The sequence below is a fragment of the Ovis aries genome, chromosome 7, assembly GCF_016772045.2.
Source record: "Ovis aries strain OAR_USU_Benz2616 breed Rambouillet chromosome 7, ARS-UI_Ramb_v3.0, whole genome shotgun sequence".
Lineage (NCBI taxonomy): Eukaryota > Metazoa > Chordata > Mammalia > Artiodactyla > Bovidae > Ovis > Ovis aries.
This window is the reverse complement of record NC_056060.1, coordinates 81,936,306-81,963,085: the sequence shown is the minus strand read 5'-3', so window position 1 is coordinate 81,963,085 and position 26,780 is coordinate 81,936,306. Positions and strand designations below refer to the sequence as shown.

General features: G+C 43.9%; 1 protein-coding gene across 7 annotated transcripts in view; it reads right to left on the bottom strand.

Annotated features, from left to right (window-relative positions):
• The window catches only part of RGS6 (regulator of G protein signaling 6), a 608,791-nt gene that overhangs the window by 192,929 nt on the left and 389,082 nt on the right, over positions 1 to 26,780 (bottom strand). The gene's annotated exons all lie outside the window — the stretch shown is intronic.

Here is a 26,780-nt window from a genome sequence, read left to right as displayed (position 1 = left end):
ATACAGAGCAACCTTACAGAGTAAGAAGGACATAGATCTTTTTGTTTGTCCAGGGGTAGGGGAGGGCAACTGGAAAAGAAGAAAAGATAGTGTTTAGCTTTATCACCTATTTTGTTCCCTTAAGCAACAGAATGTAGTTGAAACACCAAGATGGATTCTCTGAGTACTTCCATATAAGTCACATAATTTTAAGTCTAGAAATTTCAAGCTGTAGTTCAGCTAGTCTAATGTGCTAGCATAGCAATTCGTGGGTGAGTTTAGCAAAGTCACACGACTAACAACTTATTTGCAGGAAACATAACTTGTTAGAGACAAAGTTAGGATAAGACATAATATAATAATAACATACAATAGCCAAAATATATTTAGACTTTATTATGTAGTACTCTTTTATGTACTAGACACATATTATCCTATTTCATTCCACTGAGTACTCCACAACCTCAATTCCACTATTATCCTCATTCTTAGATAAAGAAATTGAGATTTGGTGAGGTGTATCAATCCGGCTAGACTAGGCTAAGTTGAGGTAACAAATAATTCTCAAAATCACAATGGTTAACATAACCAATTTTTTCTCTCTCATGCTACAAGTCTATCAGAGGTCAAAAGGGGGACTGTGCTCATTGCAGTTTCTTTGGGACCCAGGCTGATGGAGAAGCCACCATCTTGAATGTTGCTGGTCATTGTGTTAGAGGGACAAGAGAGAATTCTAAAGATTCTTGCATGAGTTATTACGTGCTATAGCCCAGACGTTAATATAATAATGTCACAGCTCTTTAGACAAAATGAGTCACCACCCAACCACAAAGGAGTCAGTCTTTTGGGTGCCAGGAAGAGAGGAGAGCTGACCACCTGTGAGCAGCATCAGTGACCACCTTAGAGGTTAAACCACCTTCCCAAGGTCACACAGCTACGTGGTGGTAGACCTGAACGTGAACCCAGCCACACACCCCAGAGATCAGGCTTCTGACCCCTGGGATGCTCTGTCATCCAGTAAGAGTCTCAGAGAACAAGCCAAGCAAGGAGACCATTCTCCCCTGAATATCCCTTGATTTCCCTGAGAAGGACTGACAGTGAGAAAGAACTTAAGCTCCTGGTCCCTTAGGCAGTGATTGAATATATAACACCAGGAAAAAAGGGTCCTTCTCTGAAGACCTGTATTCTGTATCAGGAGGATTTTCAACCATATTCTTATTCATAGTCTCAACTAGGGCCCCACCTTCTGTCCTCTAAACTCAACCCAGTGATTCAAAGTAGTTTGAGTATTTACTACTTATTGATAGTCCAGGAGAGTTATTCCTAGAAAAGTGATCATATTTTCAAAATAATCTACGCTTTTGGTTTAGTATGCTATGTGAAACCAGAAGTATCAGTTACACTGTTGCTTTTTATGGCTTGAAAATTACTGGAAATTAGAGGAAAGCCAATATTGTAATTCAATTAGACCCCTGACTTGACACTAGTGGGTAAAAGTTCCAGTTAAGTGATATGGACTGGATTTAAAGACTGGCAGAGGTCATCTCCATGATTCTTTTTCTTCTGCTCTGTTTAGTTGTTTTATCAAACCATTGAATCTTAAAAGGACTTATTTACTAAAGAAGAAGATCCATCTTCTTACGTTGGCCCACCATGTACCAAGGGTTAGATCACTCATCAGAGATGACAGGACAATTCCCTTAAGTGACCAGGAAGGGGATAATGTTCCCTTATAACATCGGAGGTATAGAATAATGTTTCATTGGTCCCTAGTTCCTAATTCCTTCCCAGTATTAATGTATACCCAGATCCTTACCCTGGCTTCATGATGGGCTGAAAGTCTGCTTCTTTACTTTGGGGCTTAGCCATGTGACTTGCATGGCTCATATAATGTTACTGAATGTGATATGAGCAGAGACTTTCAATATACCTGGATGGTGATGCTCACCCTCCTCCCTTACCCTCCTGCATCAGATAGTTGTTGTTTCAAGGAAGGTGAGAGACATCCAGAGCAGAAGGGGTGCAACACATAGCTAGATCAGTCAAAGATCATGTAAGACAGTGGTCCAACTTCCCTGTGGTTAAAAGTCAGCTGAGCTGTAGATTTGTTAGTGAAAAATACATGCTTATTGTATGCCACGGAGTTTGGAGTGATTTACTCTGCAGAAAAGTTGTGGCTATTGCTGACTGATACGTAGAGCTCTGGGGAAAACATGCATTTTCAAAATTGATGAAGCCATACAAATACCTGGTAACAAGGATCAATAAATTTTAGAGGTGGAGTATCCTAGAATCCAAACCTTTTAAAAAATGTAGAAATTCCACCTACACTATTCATTATGTGCTTAAAAATTCTTAAGGTCAATTCTACCAGCATTATGCCAGGCAAATTTGTGATCGCTGAGTTTGATTCCATAGCATGGTTCACTGGGACATCAGCTAATAATACTGTCTCTGAATTTTTTTTTCATGGTGTACAGAGAAATGCTAAGAGTACAGACCCACCAAAAATTCAAAAGTGGGTTCCCAGGAGCTTATATAAATTATAATGACAAACATTTTCAGAACATCTATGTTATGATCTATCCTAGGTATTTAAAATCAATTATCAATATTCGTGGTCTTAAATTTTATTTAACAAAGATATTGAAATTAAAACTCAGAAAGGTTAAGTGGTTTATCCAAGGACACATAGCTAGAAAGTGGCAAAGCCAGGATTTCTTACCCAATTCTTCTTATCTCCAATGCCCAAGCTCTTTTTATCAAATCTAAGATTCATCTTTAATCTTCAACCAGTGCCTGACAACATGCTTTGTAGCTAGAAAGCACTTAATACTGTTTGCATTGAAGGGAAAGTTTAGTTCAGGCCTAAGAGGGTATAGGAGAAAAAAGAAATTGATCTAGATAATCAGATTCTCAACCCTCTCAGGATTTATTTTGGTCCAATGACTGCTGGTATCTTGTTGCTCAGCATTTTCCCTCTTGGTCTCAGGGGCTTGAGTGGATTTATCTTCCATTGGTAGATCACAGCTTCTGGGTTGGGGATGGGGAGAGGGGAGGTATACACTTTTGTTTCCTTGATTGTTCAGTTCCATCTAACTTCTGGTACCTTTTGTTCCTGAAGAAGAGCAACATCAATTCCCTGTCATCCTTTAATATGAAGTTCTGTGTCACCAGGGAGCATGCTGGACCTAAGTGACACTGAGCCAATCAATAAGCAGGTGGCCCTTATCTGACAGCCAAGCCATGCGGAGAAACCACGTGGCCAGCTCTACCTGTTCTGCCTGGATGGCTCACGACAACCAGACACCTTTCTTCAAGGAGCTCAAAGCTCAAAGCACTGACAAGCATGTAAAACAGCAGGATAAATGGAAACCACTCACTATACCATAGTGGGTTTTCTCTGAAATGAGGAATATTATGAGGACCGTAGATGTAACTCACTGAAATAGCCATGGGGTGTAAGAGAGGAGTGAGGAGAAGCAATCCTCTGTTTACAAACTGAAGCCACAGCAGGATGCTAGGAAGAACACTGGTCTGAGGCCCCAGAGAAATGCCAACCTCAGTTTCACTGACTTGCTGTGTTGACCTTGGACAAGTTATTTAAACTCTCTGGACCTTACGTCCCTCATCTCTACAGTGATAGCCCTGGCTGCTAAACTAAAATTTCTAATTCTAAAACATGAGAGACTTCTCTGACCTGACAGATACAAAGCTGTGTCTGCAAGGAAAGACTAGGAGCAGCAATCAGGCTGCCAGGTTCCCCTTCTGCCCATCTGCCCTGTGGATCCATGCCGGACATTCCCTGTGCTGAGCAGTGCAAGGTGAGGGAAAGGTGCTGGGCCAGACCAGAGAGTTTTGATGTTTTGAGAAATCATTTTGGACGGATGGGATCGGAAGCCAGACAGAGACATGATCCAAAGAGGCCCTGACACTGCCCTTCTTGGCGAGCTCCATCTCTGCTTGGATAGATGGCATGCCTAACAGAAATGACTAACGGCCAATATTGGTTTTGTTTGTGTAAATTAATTACCCGAAAACTAATTTATTTAGCTCCTCCAATTTTTCCTCAGTGGAAGATTAGAAAACTTCAAGACTACGCAAACTATGCTGCTTTATTAAAAAAAAAAAAGTCCACCCCAACTTCAGCAAAGAAGGCAGAGTATGCCCCAGGCACGAGGGTCTTTTTATTGAAGCATTTCATCTTGACTTTGCAATCAGTTGTCTATTTCTAGCTACTAATGACTGTCACTTCAGCTCCTGCATTCATTAAAAATCCCTTCTGTTTTGGTGTCTGCGAATGAGTGAAAATGACTCTTTGGACACATCTTATCAGCCCGGAGGCAGGAATCAGAGCTGGCAAATGATAATCATATTTCTTAATCCAAAATGGGCATGCTTCACTGAGCATGCTCTGTCCCATATGTGTTCCATAAGATCAGGCCATTTCTCACTTTATTTTTAAAAACACAGAACACTGCTCTTCTCAACTTATAAATGTTCTCAGCTTCACCTACTGGTTTAGTGAACATTTATTGAGCATCTATACAGTGCCAGGCACTGATCTAGTTTCTACGGTAACAAAAAGCAGGTAAAAGACAAAATCTGTTCCTCTTCATCATGGACTAATAAAGCTCAGAAAGATTCAGGGATCCAGTCTGTGTTGGAGATAGCAGAGCCAAGTATGAGTTCCAAAAAAAGCTGGAAACACTAAGGAATATCACTTTCAGAAGCCCTCAGAAGGGGAACCATGAAGGCTTCCTCCCTTTTTCTCCACCCCATTCAATGGGCAGGAACAGAATTTGAGATTCCTTGTGCTAGTTACGACAAGATTGCAGTGCCTCCTAATTTGTGTTCAGTTAAACTTACTTTTGAATCTCTGTCACAGCCTAGAATGCTTTTGACAAAAAGTTTTTAAAAATCCAAATTCAGAACAGTATGGAGGTTCCCCCAAAAACTAAAAATAGAGTTACCATATGATCTTGCAATCCCATGCCTAGGCATATATTCAGAGAAAACTATGATTAAAAGAGATACATGCAATGTTCACAGCAGCACCATTTTCAACAGCCAAGACATGGAAGCAAACTAATTGTCTACCTACAGAGGAATGGATAAAGAAGACATGGTGTGCATATATACACGGATGTGGACTATTTCTCAGCCATAAAAAAGAATGAAGCAATGCCATTTGCAGAGATTATCATACTAAGTGATGTAAAGCAGACAGAAAGACAAGTGCCATATGGTATTGCTTATACGTGGAATCTAAAATATGACACAGATGAACTTACATACAAACCAGAGACTGACTCACAGGCATAGAAAACAAACTTGTGGTGACCAAAGGGGAAAGACGGGGAGGCTCAATCATGAGTTTGGGATTAACACATATATACTACTATATGTAAAACAGATAAATGAAGATGTCCTTTGTATAGCACAGGAAACCATATTCAATATCTTATAATAATCTTTAATGGAAAAGAATCTGAAAAAGAACACACACACACACACACACACACACATATATATATACACTTCAATAAATTTTTTTTTAAGTCCAAACACAGGGGATACAGTAGGCCCCCTACATACAAACCTTCAAGTTGTGAACTTTCAAAGATGTGAACATGTATTTGCCTGTCCAGCCATGTAAGTTAGTTCACATGTCTGGCATACATCAACACATGTGTGCATCTTCCACAAGTGGCTGTGCTTTTGTGTACTTTACTGTACAATACTGTATGGAGAACAATAGACCAGTATCTTTTTTCCAAGCCTAGGATGTCTAGAAGCAAGCATAAAAGCAGCAGAGATGTTGCTGTTACTGCTAAGAAGTTATTGTACTGTACTTTTAAAGTTACTGTACTTCAAGATTAAAAATATTTTCTCTTGATGACTGTGGCTTTGTAGTAGAGCCTGAAGTCAGGAAGGTTGATTCCTCCAGTTCCATTCTTCTTTCTCAAGAATGCTTTGGCTATTCGAGGTTTTTTGTATTTCCATACAAATTGTGAAATTATTTGTTCTAGCTCCGTGAAAAATACCGCTGGTAGCTTGATAGGGATTGCATTGAATCTGTAGATTGCTTTGGGTAGTATACTCATTTTCACTATATTGATTCTTCTGATCCATGAACATGGTATATTTCTCCATCTATTAGTGTCCTCTTTGATTTCTTTCATCAGTGTTTTATAATTTTCTATATATAATCTTTAGTTTCTTTAGGTAGATATATTCCTAAGTATTTTATTCTTTTCATTGCAATGGTGAATGGAATTGTTTCCTTAATTTCTTTTTCTACGTTCTCATTATTAGTGTATAGGAATGCAAGGGATTTCTCTGTGTTGATTTTATATCCTGCAATGTTACTATATTCATTGATTAGCTCTAGTAATTTTCTGGTGGAGTCTTTAGGGTTTTCTATGTAGAGGATCATGTCATCTGCAAACAGTGAGAGTTTTACTTCTTCTTTTCCAATTTGGATTCCTTTTATTTCTTTTTCTGCTCTGCTGTGGCTAAAACTTCCAGAACTATGTTGAATAGTAGCGGTGAAAGTGGGCACCCTTGTCTTGTTCCTGACTTTAGGGGAAATGCTTTCAATTTTTCACCATTGAGGATAATGTTTGCTTTGAATCAGTTCTAATGAGGTGGATGAAACTGGAGCCTATTATACAGAGTGAAGTAAGCCAGAAAAACACCAATACAGTATACTAACACATATATATGGAATTTAGAAAGATGGTAATGATAACCCTCTATGCGAGACAGCAAAAGAGACACAGATGTTTAGAACGGACTTTTGGACTCTGTGGGAGAGGGAGAGGGTGAGATGATTTGGGAGAATGGCATTGAAACACGTATCCTATAATTTAAGAAATGAATCGCCAGTTTATGTTTGATACAGGATACAGGGTGCTTGGGGCTGGTGCACAGGGATGATCCAGAGAGATGATATGGGGTGGGAGGGGGGTTCAGGATTGGGAACTCATGTACACCCGTGGCTGATTCATGTCAATGTATGGCAAAACCAATACAGTATTGTAAAGCAAAATAAAGTAAAAATTAAAATTAAAAAAAAAAGTTTTGTGTGTTTTTTTAATGTGTTATTTGTGTGAAAAGTATTATAAACCTGTTAGAGTATTGTACTATATAGCTGATTGTGTTGGTTGGACACTTAGGCTAAATTTGTTGGACTTAGGAACAAATTGGACTTAGGAATGCACTCTCAGCTTGGTACTCATTCATATGTAGGGGACTTACTGCATTTTCCCCATATAACAACCAATCAGCATGTGGGTGGCTGCAGCATTACTGTAGTTATCCAGTTCTACCTGAATCACCATCTTGGCCATTCCTTCATGGTTTCCAGAAGATTACCCCAACACTAGACATCACTTCTACACTAGAGAAGTAGAAAAGTGGGAAGAACCAGGGACTGTTGGTATAGCCATATTTATTCCTTTTATCCGGAAAAGCATATTCCTTCCCAGAAGATCCCAACAGATCTCTGCTCTTGTCTCATTGACCAGAACAGGGTCATATGGCAACATGTGGTTGCAAAGAAAGCTGGGAAGAGTGTACTTAGTTTTTCCAGCCTCTTCACCACATGGAAGTATGGGAAGAGGGGAATGGAAATGGAGTGGGGTTCACCAAGTAACTCTGTCTACCACTAAGACCTTGTATTAAAGAACATTCATGAAGGATGGTTGGTTCATCTCTCATCTGTTCTCTATGTGCAGCCTGTATCACCATAATCTGTACTCGCATTTCCTATTAGTTTTTTTTTTATTCACCATTTAATCCTATTTGTGAGTGCTCAGTAAATATATATTTATGAATAATTGAATGTGGCAGTGGTGGTTTAGTTGCTAAGTCGTGTCTGACTCTTGCAACCCCATGGACTATATATAGCCTGTGAGATCTCCTCTGTCCATGGGATTTCCCAGGCAAGAATACTGGAGTGGGTTGCCATTTCCTTCTCCAGGGGATCTTCCTGACCCATGGATCAAACATGTGTCTCCTGCATTGCAGGCAAATTCTTCACCACTGAGCCACCAGGAAAGTCCTATAATCAAATGTATTCATCAGTAAATGAATGAGTAAATGACATGAGTGCTATATTCTTAAACAACTTTATCTTGGAATCCAGCATTGAACAGGATGCTTAATATTTTAGGGTCTCAGGGGTAGTGATATCTGGAATTTAAAGTAAATTTGGCATTTACATTTTTAAGATAATTCTGCTTTGGAAATATTTTAAATAAGTAGAAATCTCAAGATTTCTTGAACCTTAGCAACAACGTTCAAGGAATTACTAAATATGCATTTAGGCACTAGTTGAGCCAAGAGCCAATTCCCCAGTATACTGAGCCTAACATTACCCAGGGGCAGTGCTAGGCTGAAGATGAAACAGCATTGGTTTGTCTCCTGAAAGTTTATTTTTATGGTTTTAATATTACCATATGTAGTGCTTCATAAATTACTTTTATGGAAAACATCTTCATTTAATTGAAGAAAAAAGTAGGCAAGAATGATGCTCTAGGTCAGTGAACAAATAGCTTATTGTTGATACTTTAGAGGAAATGACTTTCCCTTGAGCTTGGCTAGAATAGTCAAGTCTTAGAAGGCATCATCTCTCTTGTAGAAGAATCTATTGTTTGTTTGGAAATATGAGCAGAGCTGGTCCTTTGGGCAAGCCACAGAATAAAGAATGTCTGACTGAGGAAGGTCAGATACAGTGTAAATGAGGAAAATGGACACTGACCAATGACACATTCTAGAGATGTCAGAGGACCTAAAATCTTTTTATTATAATCTCAAATTACTGTAATTTGAGTGTGCCATCTGCTTCTTAATTGGGGCATTTGCACCTCCCTCCTTGCTGCAAGACATAGACATTCAATTCACATGATAGTATACATGTTAGAATGTCCAAACCGTGTATGTGTTAGTATACTGTATTGAATTCACTATGAACTGATTCAAATGAATTCCTTTTAACGGCTGAGTAATACTCCATTGACGCTGATGGACATCTAGGTTGCTTCCATGTCCTGGCTATTATAAACAGTGCTGCGATGAACATTGGGGTACATGTGTCTCTTTCAATTCTGGTTTCCTCGGTGTGTATGCCCAGAAGTGGGATTGCTGGGTCATAAGGCAGTTCTATTTGCAATTTTTAAGGAATCTCCACTGTTTTCCATAGTGGCTGTACTAGTTTGCATTCCCACCAACAGTGTAGGAGGGTTCCCTTTCTCCACACCCTCTCCAGCATTTATTGCTTGCAGATTTTTGGATCGCAGCCATTCTGACTGGTGTGAAGTGGTACCTCATTGTGGTTTTGATTTGCATTTCTCTAATAATGAGTGATGTTGAGCATCTTTTCATGTGTTTGTTAGCCATCCGTATGTCTTCTTTGGAGAAATGTCTATTTAGTTCTTTGGCCCACGCTGCAGAAGTTGCAGATTTTGCTATTAATTCAGTGTCTTTTCCTTTTGTTGTGCAGAAGCTTTTAATTTTAATTAGATCCCATTTGTTTATTTTTGCTTTTATTTCCAGAATTCTGGGAGGTGGATCATAGAGGATCCTGCTGTGATTTATGTCTGAGAGTGTTTTGCCTATGTTCTCCTCTAGGAGTTTTATAGTTTCTGATCTTACATTTAGATCTTTAATCCATTTTCGAAAGTGATCTAGTTTCATTCTTTTACAAGTGGTTGACCAGTTTTGTTAAAACCAGTACCATACTGTCTTGATGACTGTGGCTTTGTAGTAGAGCCTGAAGTCAGGCAAGTTGATTCCTCCAGTTCCATTCTTCTTTCTCAAGATTGCTTTGGCTATTCGAGGTTTTTACTTAGGAAGCACTGAAAGAAATCAAAGAGGACACTAATAGATGGAAGCTACCAGCCACATTTTTCACAGAACTAGAGCAAATCATTTCAAGATTTGTATGGAAATACAAAAAACCTCGAATAGCCATCTGCTTCTTATTGGGAACCATCCCCCTTTCACAAATAAGCACACTGATACTTAGGGAAGGTAAACTGTCCAAGGCCAAATGAGACTTGAATAGTGAGATTATTGATAAGAAACCCTGGCAGCCTTGAGCCAGAGCTGGCTCCCTGGGTCACTACACCAGTGCCAGGGCAGCTCCCAGGGAGGTTTCGCTTAACCTTAGGCTTTAGTTGAGTGCAAGGAGATGCAAAAGATGGGGCCACATCTTGTGCTTTAAAGTTTAATACACAGTGGGGAAGGCAGAAAAATGTTCCCTTCAAAAGATGTCCTCATTCTAATCACTGGAATGTGTGACTATTACCTTACATGGCAAAAGACACTTTGCAGATGAAGGGTTTAGGGCTCTGAGATGGAGTGGTTATCCTGGGTTATCCAGGTGGGTTCAGTCTAATCACATGAGTTCTTGAAAGATGAAGACTTTTCCCAGCTGTAGTCACACACACACACACACACACACAGAGAGAGAGAGAGAGAGAGAGAGAGAGAGAGAGAGAGAGGACTATAGAAAAGAGGTCCAAGAAATCGGACTTCGTTGGCTTTGAAGATGAAGGAGGAGCCACAGTCCAAGAGATGTGAGAGGACTTTAAAGGCTACAACAAGCAAGGAAACAGATTGTGCCCTGGAGCCTTCAGAAAGGGGTGCAATCCTGCCAACACCTTGATTTTAGCACAGAGAGACCCATTTCAGACTTCTGAGCCCCAGAACTATAGAACAGCAAATGTATGTTGGGTTAAGCCACTAAAATTGTGGTGTAATTTGTTACAGCAGCAACAGTGACCCCTACTCAAGAACAAATGTTTGGAAAAACCATTATTCTGTATTGCAAAACAGATTAATGTTTTCTCCTCCCAGGGAGGAAGTGGGTAGATTTCCCATATTCCACTGCTCTCTGCTTTTTCTGCACAGTTTAACTGCCAAACCAATGGACAACTAAAAACTGTGGCTGTCTGCTTGGGGAAGATGTCAAGGATGAGGACAGGGAAGATGTCTGTCTCTAACCCGAAGTAATTGCTTCCATGACATTTTAAATGCTTCAGTTTTTGGCCTACCGGGACCAATTAGATGAGTGGCTCAGAGGTTATTTCCAGGAGTTTCTTAAATGGGTCACAGCAGCCCACTAATTAACTTCAACACCACAATCTACACATGGAAAAACAAATACCCTTTTTTATTTCTCATCTCCAATCTTCCCTTGCCACATTCTTCAGTTAGCCTACCAAGGAGAATTGGACAAAAAACATCAAGTGGAGACACAATATAGATAATTAGATCAGCATCATAAAATGCTCCAACTTTGAACATGAAGCCTTCTACAGAAAGATTCTAGTTCAACACGTACATCATTTTCCCCTTACTTCCCTCAGTTATAAGTCAATATCTTAGTTTCCAAAGAAAACTGGTCCCTCCAGTATCTTGAAATCTCACTATATTTTTTTCTCCTGGAGGGGGAATAAGAAACATAAGACTTGTCCCCCCTCTGCCCCCCATCCCTGCCCCAGCAAAGACATCCTGGACTCTGGAATCATTCACCCTTTCTGACTCTTCAACACCTTCCCCGACTCCAAGCTGAACAACTGAGCTGGTCACTGGAGCGAATTAGAATCGTTCATGTAAATCATCTCCTCAAATATCTGCTGTGGTTCCCTACTGCTACAAAATAAGTGCCAAGTTTCCTATTATGGGATTCAAGGTCCTCTATGATTGGCATCAAATTACCTTTCCAGCATTAGCTCTCCAAACTTTTGGCTCTTGGATACACCTACCTGCGAACAATTCTCTGTATTCTCATGCAATAATAATCCATCCACCACTGCAAACCCACTGGGTCCTCATTACGCTCCCAGGCCCTGTACAAATCTCCTCCTCTAGGAAATGTCACTTGATTTTTCCAGCATATGCATACATAGGCATTAAGAATGTCTATATTTTTATTGAAGTATATTTTACTTGGCTTCCCTTGTGTCTCAGACAGTAAAGAATCTGCTTGCAATGCAGGAGACCTGGGTTCAATCCCTGGGTTGAGAAGATCCCCTGGAGAAGGGAACAGCTAACCACTCCAGTATTCTGGCCTGGAGAATTCCATGGACAGAGGAGCCTGGCAGGCTATATATTTATAGTCCCTGGGGTTGCAAAGAGTTGGACATGACTGAGCGACTTTCACACACACATTTTACTTAAAATGTGTTGATTTCTTCTGTACGGAAAAGTGATCCTGTTATACGTATACATATATATTCTTTTAAAAAATATATTCTTTTCCACTATGGTTTATCATAGGATATTGAATAGAGTTCTCTGTGCTATACAGTGGGACCTTGTTGTTTAATCCATTCTCTATATGTAGAGACCTATCTCTCATGTAGAACCTATCTATGAAATAGAAACAGACTCCCGGACGTACAGAACAGACTTTTGGTTGCCAAGGGGAAGGAAACTGGGGAGGGATGGAGCAGGAGGTTGGGATTAACAAATGTAAGCTATTATATATAGAATGGATAAACAAAATGAATGTTTATATTTTTTACTCCCTTTTTCCATTCAAAGGATGTGAGGTAAGATCCAAAACATGTTTCTCCCTTGCTCCAATCGTAAGTGCCATATGCCTCCACTTAGGACATTTTTTCTGTTACTGAAGTTTTGCTTCTTTCCCTCTGGACCATAACTTTCTGAAGGGGAGAGACAGTTCTCATCTTTGAAGACAGGACCTGGTCCTCTGTACCTGGGCCCCATCGAACAGAAAAAGAAAACAGAGGATAACAGTCAGCCCTTCAAACAGGAAGGACTCACCCCTTAATCTCAGGATAATGAGAGAGCCAGCCCTTCAGTCTCCCAGAGCTTCATAGAGAAGAGAATTTCCAGATGGATCAAGAAGGGCTAGAATGAAATTTCCTCAGCAACTGCAACCCCCAGGATGCCTAGAGACGTTTTAGAGAATTAAAAAAGAAAAAGCAGGGCTGCACCTGAGGCAGCCCCAAGCTCCCCTTTCACTTCTGTCCACACCTCTTCCGACAGGGCTGCCTGAAGACTGCTCAGCTGCCTGTCCCCCGCAGCCCCTGTCTGCTTTGCTCAGAGCCACAGCCGTCCGTACTCAGAAGAAGCCAGGGTGGCACCCCGATTTGGTGCTAAACATCTCACTGTTGGTGATGACGATGGCATCCTTCCCTCCAGTGGGGAGGGAGATGCTGCAGGACTCCCCTCAGCCCTTCTGACTCTGATTCTGGGCCTGTGGTTCGCCTGGCCCAGCCCCACCTGTCCCAAGGGGGCCCTGTCTTTTCACCATTTCCTTGCGTGGTGGCCCCACTGCTGCTGATCCTGTCGCTTTTCTTTCCGGGGCATTTTCTTCTTTGGTGACATCATTCTTCAATTTTGATGTCCCCAGATGCTCCAGTGAGCACAGGAGAGTTACCCCCAGGGAAGGGAGACTGAGAAAAACCAGTAGGCCAAGCCAGGTGACCCAGTCCTAAAGGAGAAACAGGAGGCGAATCATCACTGATCCCAAGTATATCTGCGTCCTCACTAGGAGCTAGGTACTGGAAAACCAGACAGGAGGGTTTTCCTTCCATACTTACCTTTCGGCGTGGAGGTCCCTTGAGGTTTTTACATGAGCCTAAGGAAGCAGAGGAACAGTCCCCAAAGGAGCTGTGCGGAAGGAGGGGCAGTTACACTGCTGACTTCAGGTAATTCCCGCCTCCACTCCTGAGGGCGCCCCTGAGCACTGCCCTCAGCAACCTGGGGTCCCCACACTATTGGGTGGGACCCAGGGCAACCCTGGCTTGTGCTGCCAGAGGGACAGCAGCAACGATTCTGTTTTAGGTTTTGAGTCTCATGCATCTGAAGAGTGAAACTGTTAGCCACTCAGTCGTGTCTTTGCGACCCCATGGACTGTAGCCTGTCAAGGCTCCTCTGTCCGTGGGATTTTCCAAGCAAGAATACTGGAGTGGGTTGCCATTCCCTTCTTCAGGGGGATCTTCCTGACCCAGGGATCGAACCCAGGTCTCCTGCATTGCAGGCAGATTCTTTACCATCTGAGCCACCTGGGAAACTCTCTGATGTGTCTCCTTGCTGATAATTAATGCTGCTTGGAACACCCCAGTACATTGCTTTCTGGAACACTCATCTGAGTCATGCCAGAGTGCGCCCCCTGCTCTGTAACTGATGCCCGGAGGCTGCTGTCTCCCCTGTAGGCCTGCATCCCCTTTTCCTCACTGCATTTCTGTACTGTAAGTGCCCCGTCCCTTCTTTCCTTACATAAGAAAGAAGCGCGAGGTCCCCTTGCTCTTTCTGCAACGGCTGGTCTCTCCTTTCATTCAATCCAGCCACCAAAGGATTAAACAGAAGGGACTAAGCCACGATGGGTACTTTAACTCATCTTTTTATAGTATTTGCTCAACTTTTAAAGATATTCATGAACTACTTTTTATTAATTTTAAGGAATTACAGTTTATTTCTAAAATTTAAGTGACGATGTAGGCAAAAGCTCTTAGCACAGTACCTGGCACATAGATAGTTGCTTCCAATAAATGTTAATTTCCCCTCCTTCAAAACAGATTTAATTTCTTCTTCCATCTGAAGGAAATGATTAATGACAGAAGATTCTACTACTCCCTTCAGATGCATGTGATTGACCCTTTGTTTTCAGTCCCTTACAGAAGCCTCAGCAGATGGCAGCTGGGGACGAAGAGCCATGCTTTCCAAAGAGCTGTCACTGAAGTCATTTCCTACCTAATGAGCCCACTTACTGTAGGTTTCCAACTCCATGGAAGAGGTCTGCCCAGGCACCGACTCTGAATCACCCCTGGGCTCCATGAGCAGCCTTACTTTTACCACCTTCCATCCCAAGCCCCACCACGTGGCAGGATAAGCGGCAGGACTTTCCTGGCCACCGGCAGCACCTTGCCAAAAGCTGGGCTGGAAGGAGCACAGGCTGGAATCAAGATTGCCGGGAGAAACATCAATAACCTCAGATATGCAGATGACACCACCCTTATGGCAGAAAGTGAAGAGGAGCTAAAAGCCTCTTGATGAAAGTGAAAGAGGAGAGTGAAAAAGTTGGCTTAAAGCTCAACATTCAGAAAACGAAGATCATGGCATCTGGCCCATCACTTCATGGCAAATAGATGGGGAAACAGTGGAAACAGTGGATGACTTTATTTGTTGGGGCTCCAAAATCACTGCAGATGGTGATTGCAGCCGTGAAATTAAAAGATGCTTGCTCCTTGGAAGAAAAGTTATGACCAACTTAGACAGCATATTAAAAAGCAGAGACATTACTTTGCCAACAAAGGTCCATCTAGTCAAAGCAATGGTTTTTCCGGTAATCATGTATGGATGTGAGAGTTGGACTATAAAGAAAGCTGAGCACCAAAATATTGATGCTTTTGAACTGGGTGTTGGAGAAGACTCTTGAGAGTCCCTTGGACTACAAGGAGATCCAACCAGTCCATTCTAAAGGAGATCAGCTTTGGGCGTTCTTTGGAACGAATGATGCTAAAGCTGAAACTCCAGTACTTTGGCCACCTCATGAGAAGAGTTGACTCATTGGAAAAGACTCTGATGCTGGGAGGGATTGGGGGCAGGAGGAGAAGGGGACGATAGAGGATGAGATGGCTAGATGGCATCACTGACTCGATGGAAGTTGAGTCTGAGTGAACTCTAGGAGTTGGTGATGGACAGGGAGGCCTGGCGTGCTGTGATTCATGGGGTCACAAAGAGTTGGACATGACTGAGCGACTGAACTGAACTGAAACTGAAAGGAGGTCTGGAGAAAGGACAAGCTTTGCAGGCCCAGGAATAGGTGTTTTTCTATGTCTTTTGCCTCCTGCTCCTGAAATCATGACCTGAAAGATAAATTTGTTTTTCATTCCCAAGAAAATGAGATATAATACAGTATGTATCCACCTGGTATAATTCCATTTTTAATCTAAGAAGGATTGGAGAAACTCTGGGAAGCTTGTGATACTCTGCTGACCACACACTGAAAATCTGTGGGATAGATACCCATGAAGGGAAGTGAAAGTGTTAGTTGCTCAGTCGTGTCTGACTTTGCGAGCCCATAATCTGTGGCCTACCAGGCTCCTCTGTCCATGGAATTCTCCAGGCAAAAGTGCTGGAGTGGGTAGCCATTCCCTTCTGCAGAGAATTTTCCCGACCCAGGGATCGAACCCAGGTCTCTCCCATTGCAGGCAGATTCTTTACCATCTGAGCCATCACCCATACCTGAAAATAAACCCTGTACGTCCCTTGGGAGGGCAGTGGGATCATTTGCCAATGACTTCTGTTAACTACATGGGTTTAAGTGACTTTTGTAGTCACTATTTTTTGCAATCTCCCTGCAGCTCTTCTACAACAGGAGAGCAAGTGAGGATCAGACGGAGCCTGCAGGCCTATCAGGCAGGACCCAGGAGCCCCCACCTCGAGGGGAGACAGGGTGGTTGGAGAGTCATCCTGCAACTTGACAGTCATTCAGCTGCCCACACACCCTAGCTTTTCAAGTTTCAACAGAGATGCTGCAGTCTATCCCACCCATCCTTTAGGAGGAAATTGAGAGGAGAAGTTTAAGCAGGGCACCTGGGCCCTCCCATCTAAATGAAGACGACCCTTTCCCTCCTCTGCTTGTGGAGGGAGGATTTGCAGGGAACCAGAGGTGCAGAGGACGGACACAAATGGGAGAAACTGCTGGATTTGAATCCATGATCACAGCAGTTTGGAAGGGAGAGGGTTTCTCCCCATAACCCCCACCGCCATCTAGGAAGAAAGGCTGTTATAGGGCCTCAAATGATTGGCAGGAGTGTGGAATAGGTACATGGTTGGTGGGAACTGGACCAGTTCCAGAGCAGGATCACATCAGAAAGGCCACGTCTCCAGCGGGACTTCCACAGGCAGCTCTACGGGCTTCACAGGAGCTTCCTGCTGCAATATTCTTATTACACTCTGTTGTGAATCCGCTTGTTGTGGGCTGAATTCTGTTCTCCCCCAAGTCCTACCTTCACGTCCTTACCAGCCAGTAACTCAGAATGTGGGCTGATGTGGAGACAGGATCTTGACAGAGGCCATCATGTTAGAATGAGGTCATTAGGGTGGGTCCTAATCTGAACAACCCTGTCGGTACAAAAAAGGGATACCGGACACAAAGACAGGTAACAGGAAGTCCATGTGGAGACTCAGGGAGATGACAGTCATCTGCAAGCTCAGCAGAGTGCCTGGAACACATCCTTCCCTCACAGCCCTTGGAAGGAACCAGCTCTGTGGACATCTGGACCCCAAACTTCCAGACACGGAGCTTTGAGACAGTAAGTTTATGCTGTTTAGGCCACTCCATCTGTAACACCTTCTTACGGCAGCCTTAGCAAACTTAACACTCCTCAATGACTTTATAGGTCAGAGGGATTAATTTTCCAACTCCTTCCGTTCAGCATGCAATGAAAACAATCTCCTCTCAGGGTCCCTTCTCTCCCTCTCCACTGCTCTCTCCCTACACACACACACACTCTCTCTCTCTCTCTCTCTCTCTCTCTCTCTTCAAGAGACGATGACTAATTATTTCCAGATTAGACAAAGTGCCATGTGCCAGACTGACTTATTTGACATCCTGCATATTGTCTAATTCCCAGGAAGCCACACGGCATACTACTTCAAAACTCTGCCTTTTTAAAAAGCCAAGACCTTATCTAATGTGAGAGCTGAGAGTAAATACAGGTTCTGAGGCTAGATTCAGAACCAGAGGTGCAGGAAAACAATACTTCCTAGAATAAGGAGTGAGGAGTATTACCAGAGCTGGTTTTTATTTGTTCTAAAACTATCTGTGAGTGCATGCAGGCTAAGTCACTTCAGATGTGGCTGGCTCTTTGTAATCCTATGGACCGTAGCCTGCCAAGGCTCCTCTCTCCATGGAATTCTCCAGGCAAGAATACTGGAGTGGGTAGCCATTCCCTTCTCCAGGGATCTTTCCAACTCAGGAATCGAACCTGGGTCTTCCGCATTGCTGGCAGATTCTTTACTGTCTGAGCCACCAGGGAAGCCCCCTACACTGAATATAAATCGGTGCAGCCACTGTAGAAAGTAATATGGAGGTTTCTCAAAAAAATAAAAATAGAAATACCACATGACCCAGCAATTCCACTCCTGGGAACATATTCGAAAAACACTAATTCAAAGAGATACATGCACTCCAGTGTTCGCAGTAACATTATTTCCAATTGCCAAGGTACGGAAGCAACCAAGTGTCGATCAACAGATAAACCAATAAAGAAAATAAGGTCTATATACATAATCGAATACTATTCAGTCATAAAAAGAAATTTTGCCATTTGCAGCAATACAGATGGACTGGGAGGGTAATATGCTAAGTGAAATAAGTTAGAGAAAGACAAATACTATTTGATATCACATATGTGCAATCTAAACAATACAACAAACTAGTGAATGTAACAAAAAAGAAACAAATTCACAGATCTAGAGAACAAACTAATGGTCACTAATGGGGAGAGGGGAGGAAAGAGGGGCAAGATAGGGTAAGGGCATAAAAGGTACAAACCATTAGGCATAAAATAAGCTATAAGGATACACAACATAGGGAATAAAGCCAATAGTTTACAGTAACTGTAAGTGAAGTATAAACTTTAAAAATTATGAATCACTATATTGTAACCTGTAACATATAATATTGTACATCAACTATATTTTCAAAGAACAGTGTGTCTGCTCTGTAAACACAGCTTCCAAACAAGGCCTGCAGCCCCTGGCCCTTCCTATATAGAGATTTTGATCTATCACTGCCAAGCTCTAGAATCACTTCTTGAGCCAAGGCCCTGGTCCCTAGGGGTCACTTCCATTCCTTAAAATGCAACTAAGTCAGCCTGAAAAGGAACCCTGTTAACCTATTACTTGCATCCTCCCTGGGATGAGTTAGTCCATCAGACGAGTGAGTTATCACCAGAAACAGCCAGAGAGCAGGGTCCCCCTAAAGGGCTAGGGACAGTGGGGGATGAGGGGTAGGAGGAGGGGTGGAATCTGAGGCTTGAATTCTAAAGTGGGCTGTGTGAGAGGGGATGGGCGAGGGTGGCATGGAAGGGCCCCTCCAGAGCCAGGGGAAGCCTGAGATTGCCAGGCCCCCTGGGGGGAAAAGTGTCCAGGAGGGAGGCAGGGGGAGGAGTGACGTTTTCATCTCAAAGAGCCTTTCAGAGTAGCTGCATGTGGTTCTTACCTTTGCTTTGTCACAAGGAAATCACGCCCCTTCTGAGGATATCAATCTCCTTATAAATGACTCGGCCTCCCTGCTAGCTCAGCTGGTAAAGAATCTGCCTGCAATGCGGGAGACCTGGGTCCGATCCCTAGGTTGGGAAGATCCCCAGGAGGAGGGCATGACAACCCGTTCCAGCATTCTTGCCTGGAGAATCCCCATGGACAGAGGAGCCTAGCGGGCTCTAGTCTGTGGGTTCGCAAAGAGTCGGCCATGACTGAGCGACTTTCACTTTCGTAAATGATTGGATGAGCTCCATCATGGAACTCATTTTTGCAGAAAATGTTTAAGACAGACATCCCTCATTTCCCTGATATCCAAATGTCTCCTTGGGTCTGTTTGGATTTCTGGATCTTTCCAGACCAGGAGTCCTTCCTCCTGTCTTCAAGATGAATGATGGTTCCCAGGGGAGGGGAGGGAGAAGGAGCAGCACTCCCTGGCTTGCCCAACACGTCGCCTTCACCTCTGTGCCCACCTGCTTCCCTGGGTTGGTGCAGGATTCAGATGAGACACGGACGCTCTTTCAAAAGCTGGGAGAGAGTGTTGATGGCCCAGCTCCTGCGCCCCACTGCCCTGGAGAGCAGAGAGGTCCAGCCTGAGCCTCAGGGTGGGTGAGCTCTGGCATGGCTGGAGGGCTACCCTGCACTGGGCCTTATGGGGAAGGACAGCACCATTGAAAGTATGGGTGAGTGGCCATAAAAAAGAATGAAATAATGCCATTTGCAGCAGTATGGAGGGACCTAGAGAATGTCATACTTAAGTAAGTCAGACACAGAAAGACAAGTAACATGATATCACTTATATGTGGAATCTAAAAAAAGGATACAAATGAACACTTATTTACAAAATAGAAACTGACTCACAGACATAGAACACAAACTTATAGATACCAAAGGGGAAAGGAGGCGGGGGATAAATTCGGAGTTTTGCACTAACATGTACGAACTACTACATATAAACTACAAGGACCTCCTCTACAGCACAGGGAACTGTATCCAGTACCTTAGAATAACCTATAATGAAAAAGAATCTGAAAAAAGAATCCGAGTCAGTTTGCTCTATACTTGAAACTAACACAACATTGTAGGTCAACTGTATGTCAATTTAAAAAAGATATTTAAAAAATATGGATGAGTGCCCTAAACAGGTCCTTTTTGTTCCCCAGAGACCTCTTTTTGGACACCAATTACATGCTGTCCTCAGACATGCTCCTCTGACATTTAAGAGCCTGGGGGTGGGGTGGAGGGTGCAGAAGGTTCAGGGGAGGGGAATGGCTGAGATGGAGAGAAAATTATACCACCTGCAGTTGTGATAATGTGTGTGCAGCAGAGAGAGAAAACTTCCATCTGATATGAATTCTGACAGATAAAAAGCCTTTGTCCACACGTAGGTCAGAAATCTGTTGCGTGTGTGTGTGTGTGTGTGTGTGTGTGTGTAAAATCTTGTGACCTCGCAGGGCTGGAAATAAAACTCAGCCAGTACGTGTTGGATTCCAGTGGCTCTTCTGGCAGGGAGGACACGAGAGCTCTGGGGGAGTGTGATGGCAAAGGTGTCACCTCTCCACGGTCACAAAGCCCTTTCCTGTGTCTCCAGCACACGGCGTGGCTGCTCCACGGAGGCCAAGGCAAAGCAGCTCAGGGTTTGAGCCCCAGACACCAGCAAACCACAAGGCACAAATCAAGCAACACAGTGAGCGGCCGGGAGAAATGTGATTTTTGACAGTGGGAACTATCAATGAGGTAAACACAGCAGCAGGGACTGTGTCCAGAAGACAGAGAGGAGCTGCGGAGCTGCCTGGAGGTTTGAGCATTTGCAGAAGCAGGCATGACAACCATCCCTGTCTGATTGGGAGGCAACAGCATCTTCCCAGTGACATACCAATTAGGGCCCCTTCCCTCTTCTACCTCCCTCGAAGCTGCCCTATGGCTCAGGCAGGAGCTGATTACATTCCCAACTGTGTGTTCAGAGTTGAAAAAGCTCAAGGACAAAGCATCGGCAAAGGTCTTTATTTGACTCAAGTTCACGATATTAAACTTTTTTTCCCTACATTTTAATTTTCTACAAATAGCAGGGAGATTATACTGTGCATCCCCTACGCATATTCCATTCTGGGGAGGTGGGGTAGATGTGTAGGGATAGGTCTGTGGCCTGAGACCCACAATGTGTGGAGCCCCCATGGCCCTAGAGGCAGTACAGGGCCTCCACGGTGCCCTCTTCTCCCCATCTTCCTCATTCTGGGGTGAAGAGCCCTCTGCTGTGCCATCCAGCAGGTGTTTTGCACACCACTGGGAGGGGGCCACACAGAACTCAGCCTTGCTCTTAGCTAATAATCACAGGTGAGTCTATTTCTCAGTTTCCTTCTGCAAATAAAAGCATTCCATGGCTTGCAAAATCCTCTCCAGATCTCATAATCTTCTTGTTCCAAATCTTCAGCTTGACACATCCCCTTAGGACATACAAGGAATGCTGTATCCCCAGGGGAAGGCTCCCCTCCAGATGTGTCCCTTGCCACAGCCTCTACCCTCCCTGTTCCCAACAGAAGAGTGGAGAAAGCTTACCTGAAAAATGAGTACAATAATGTCTTGGTATCCAAAGGGATTGGCTCCAGGACCCCCATGGATAAAAAAAATCTGAGGATTCTCAAGTCCCTTTCTTGGACTTAAAACGGTATAGTGTAGTCAATTCTCTGTATCTGTGGTTTCAACTAACCTAGGATAGAAATCTGCTGATATGGAGGGTCAGCTTATGGGCTATAGAAATGGTCCTTGGCTGCTGCTTCTCAGGAGCCTGGTGCTTACAGAAAATGTGGCTCATTTTTGCTCCCTGCTTGGGGGCAAAAGGAACCAGGACCACCCCAGCGTCTGAGCCACCTTGCCACAATCAATTTTGGTATTTTTATCATCCCAATCAGAAATACCATACCCATTGGCAGTCCCTCTAGTTCTTGCCTATCATTCCCCCACCTGACCACATCTGCCAGCCCTAAGCAACCACTAACTAACCTTCTCTATGGATACATAAGGGATTCCCTGATGGCTGAGATGATAAAGAATCCGCCTGCAATGTAGGAGACCTGGGTTTGATCCCTGGGTTTGGAAGATCCCCTGGAGGAGGGCATGGCAACCCGTTCCAGCAGTCTTGCCTGGAGAATTCCATGGACAGAGGAGCCTGGCAGGCTACAGTCCATGGGGTTGCAAAGAGTTGGACACGACTGAGTGACGAAGCCCAGCACACAGATATAAATATCCCTTTTCTGGACATTTCACATCAGTAGAGCCATACATTAATTACAGGTGACACCTGGACTTTTACTTGACTCCACTCCTCTCTTTCTCTCTCTCATTGTTTCCAGATCCAGATGGGGATCAGGGGTGTTAGTAAACAGAGTCTCTGAAGCCCCAGCAATAATCCTCGGGTCCTCCGTATGAGGGTGAATCTCCTGCATGAACTGAAATATCGCCAACTTTCTTTTTTGGTGAAGATTTGGGGGACTCTGCAAACTCCGCTGTAGTTTGCGAGCCATCTGGAGCCTATAGGAGCTTAGCTCAAGTTGTTCTCAAGGAGACCCAGTGCTGGCAGCAGCCTGCAGTGTCTGTCAGATGGTTTCCTGAGCCAAGTGGAAGCTGGGGCTCCAAACAGCACCTCCAAGGTAACTCGGGCTGAACCATGTCTCGTTCAGAGCCAAGAGCCAAGAGCCAAAAGCCCCTTCGCTCAAATAATTCACAGGCCACCGCTGTATACGTAAACACAGCCGCATCCAGTGGGGGGCTGACAGGTGATTTCATGATCATTTAACTCTTTGCATTGCCAAGGAATGCAACAGAGGTTAGATAATCAGAATAATTTCACATTCGTAAATGGCTTTCTTTTTCTCTAAGGAAGAAAATATGGCAAACTCAAACTTGAAGGAAGCATTCAGCTGGACAACCCATGGAAAAAAACAAAATTGGGCATTTGTTACAATGATAAATTGGACACACTTCCCTTTACTCTCCTTTGCTAGGGCTGCAGGGGAGGTGAGTAGCCTTACAGAGAGGTCCTCAAGGCTGGTGGGAGATACCAGTTGTGATTTGCTTCAGAGGGACTGCTGGAGGCGATGAAAGAAAGGGATGGGGAAAGAGTGAGTAGAGAGAAGACAGCAAGGATGAAAAAAGGGCAGAACACCCTTGACCTTGGAGCCTTGGTCTGAAAGGAGACTTGGAGCCCCAGGTCAGGCAACCCCTGTGGACACCAAGTGAAAAGACAGCTCCGTGGGCTGTCTGCCAAGGATCACTTCATCCTGTTCAACCCTCTCCAGTCACAATTTAGCTAGGCAGACCCATCTCACCAAGCAGAGGACATTGAGACCCCTCGGGAATATACAGTCCGTTGGCCTTGTGCATATTCCTCGACTGTAAATGAAATATGAATGCCTGGTCACTTCTCTGACAAACTGCTACCCTCAGCAAAGAAGGTCTTCAAAGTCCACGGGCAAACAGCTTAATCTTGAACAACCGGTGTTGGTTTCCTAGTCAGCCAATGCAGGTGCACGTAATGGGTGGGCCCTTAACCTCTCCTTGAGTCTTCTTGATCTTTGCCTTTGGCTGAGCAGTCTCAAGGCTATGGTTTTTCCTGTGGTCACGTATGGATGTGAGAGCTGGACTGTGAAGAAGGCTGTGTGCCGAAGAATTGATGCTTTTGAAGTGTGGTGTTGGAGAAGACTCTTGAGAGTCCCTTGGACTGCAAGGAGATCCAACCAGTCCATTCTGAAGGAGATCAGCCCTGGGATTTCTTTGGAAGGAATGATGCTAAAGCTGAAACTCCAGTACTTTGGCCACCTCATGCGAAGAGTTGACTCATTGGAAAAGACTCTGATGCTGGGAGGGATTGGGGGCAGGAGGAGAAGGGGATGACAGAGGATGAGATGGCTGGATGGCATCACTGACTCGATGGATGTGAATCTGAGTGAACTCTGGGAGTTGGTGATGGACAGGGAGGCCTGGCGTGCTGTGATTCATGGGGTCACAAAGAGTTGGACACGACTGAGCGACTGAACTGAACTGAACTGAGTAGTCTCTTCTCTGTGTCTAGCAAAGTCCTTGGCCTGTTGGCTGCCTTCTCCAGATTCACCCTCCAGATGGTCTCAGCTGAAAGCCCTTGGTGGCCTGGGCCAGCAGCCGGTCTGCATCATCTATGAGAAATTGATTAATCAAGGGCTGGGGAAGCCCCACTCCATGACAGACCTGGGGCCCTGGAAAGCACGAAAACTGATGGACTCATGACTGCTATCTGGGTAGACAGGCCACATTAAAAACTTTGACAGGTCATCTCACTTTGCAGGTATTCAGTTGAAAGCTGAGATGGAACCCCTGACACCCTCATCTGGTCAGGGGTCTCTAGGTCCCATAGACAGCTGCTAAGACAGGGTTTGGAATTTGTTCTGACAAGCTTGCAACATTAAGTTTAGACGTGGGCCCTGTGAATCTGAAATTAAATATCCTGTCACGAACATGGGTTTTAAAAATCCCATTTAGCTGAGGCATATGAAAAGTTGATGCCCTTGCAGATGAATCAACCTCAGAAAAATATGGCAGAAGCCTTGATTTTTCAACCTGTCAACAACCTCCCTGGCAAGAGCTGGGAAAGATATGCTAAGAGGGTATTCATCCTCCTTGGATGCCCCGTTTCATGATGTTGAGAGTGCGTGGCCTGAGGAACTCACACAGCCTCTCAAACATTCCTTATCTATGCCGACCCCTTACAGAGAAGAACGCAGCAAAGTATGCTGAAATTACACGCATGTCAAGACAGAGTGTAGTTCTTTCTGCGGGATCACCCTAACACCCACTGGCTGTGTGTTACATGCACATGGTGGGCATTTAAAGCACTGTCAAGAAGGCGATGGCACCCACTCCAGGACTCTTGGCTGGAAAATCCCATGGACAGAGGAGCCTGGTGGGCTGCCGTCCATGGGGTCGCGAAGAGTCGGACATGACTGAGCGACTTCCCTTTCACTTTTCACTTTTATGCATTGGAGAAGGAAATGGCAACCCACTACAGTGTTCTTGCCTGGAGAATCCCAGGGACGAGGGAGCCTGGTGGGATGCCATCTATGGGGTCACACAGAGTCGGACACGACTGAAGTGACTTAGCAGCAGCAGCAGCAAGGACTGATAGTACATTAATACCAGTCCTGAACAAAGACTGGTAACTGGGGGAAGTGGACGGGAATGTTTAAAACCATCATCTGGGATCTGGAGCCTGATGGCAGATGCTGGCAAGGCTCCTGATGCTGGCGAAACATTTGTACGTACAATGTCGCTCCCATACTAATGCTTACTGCACAGCTGCTGTGTCTGGTGCTGTGGAGGACACAAGTGTATGAGATACCAGCAAGGAGTGTATACTTCACCATGTAGGAAGGAGTCTCTCCTCTGCCTGCAAGTTTGATATACTGGCCTCAGAAGCTGGTTTTCCTCTTCCTTGGTATTTCGGCTATAGTTAGTCCAAGTGGCCACTGGTTCACTGGTGATGACTCTGTTAGTTGTGCTTACCCTCTCATTTCATTTTCTATCACTAAGTGGCTTGGTCCTGTAAACATCTGAGTCATGGTTTCCTCCCCCATATTCATGCGTAAGGATTCTGAAGGTAGGAATTATTTCTTCATCCTTGCACATAGTTGCCGTTTAATGCTCTTACAAAAATTATCCAATTATCCTTTGGCAGCTTTAGTCTTTTAACCTAATTCTAGTTGTTTCAAGGACTGGTTAACACCTAGACTTGGCTCTTAAGTAAAAAGTGTTACTTTTAGAACAAGGAAAGAATGCCTGACTGATGATATACACTGCTTTCCCTTTTACTTAATTGTGCCTAAGGAAAGCAGATGTTTAAGTTATTTGTGTATTACAGAAAAGAGTAAAACTACAGTAAAGCCCAATTATGCAGTTTATCAAGCTATAATAGATTACAGCAAATTACTTGAATTCTCAGGGAAAAAAGGTGGAGGGTATTTACTAAGCAATTACATGTAACTGGCAGGTTCTGTGCTGGCTACATTCTCATGATAATCTCATGTAACTCTGATCACAAGCTGGGGAGGGGGGATTATGACCATTCCTGCTCCACAGAGAGGAAAAATGGGGTATGGTTTGCATAAATTGGGTATGGTTTGCATAAGATCGCAAAGCTGAAAATAGAAGACCATAGGATTTGAATTGGGATTTAAATTAAGTTGATTAAAGTTTTGAATCAAGCTGGAATCAAGATCGCCAGGAGAAACATCAATAACCTCAGATATGCAGATGACACCACCCTTATGGCAGAAAGTGAAGAGGAACTAAAAAGCCTCTTGATGAAAGTGAAGAGGAGAGCGAAAAAGTTGGCTTAAAGCTCAACATTCAGAAAACAAAGATCATGGCATCTGGTGCCATCACTTCATGGGAAATAGATGGGGAAACAGTGGAAACAGTGTCAGACTTTATTTTTGGGGGCTCCAAAATCACTGCAGATGGTGACTGCAGCCATGAAATTAAAAGATGCTTACTCCTTGGAAGGAAAGTTATGAGCAACC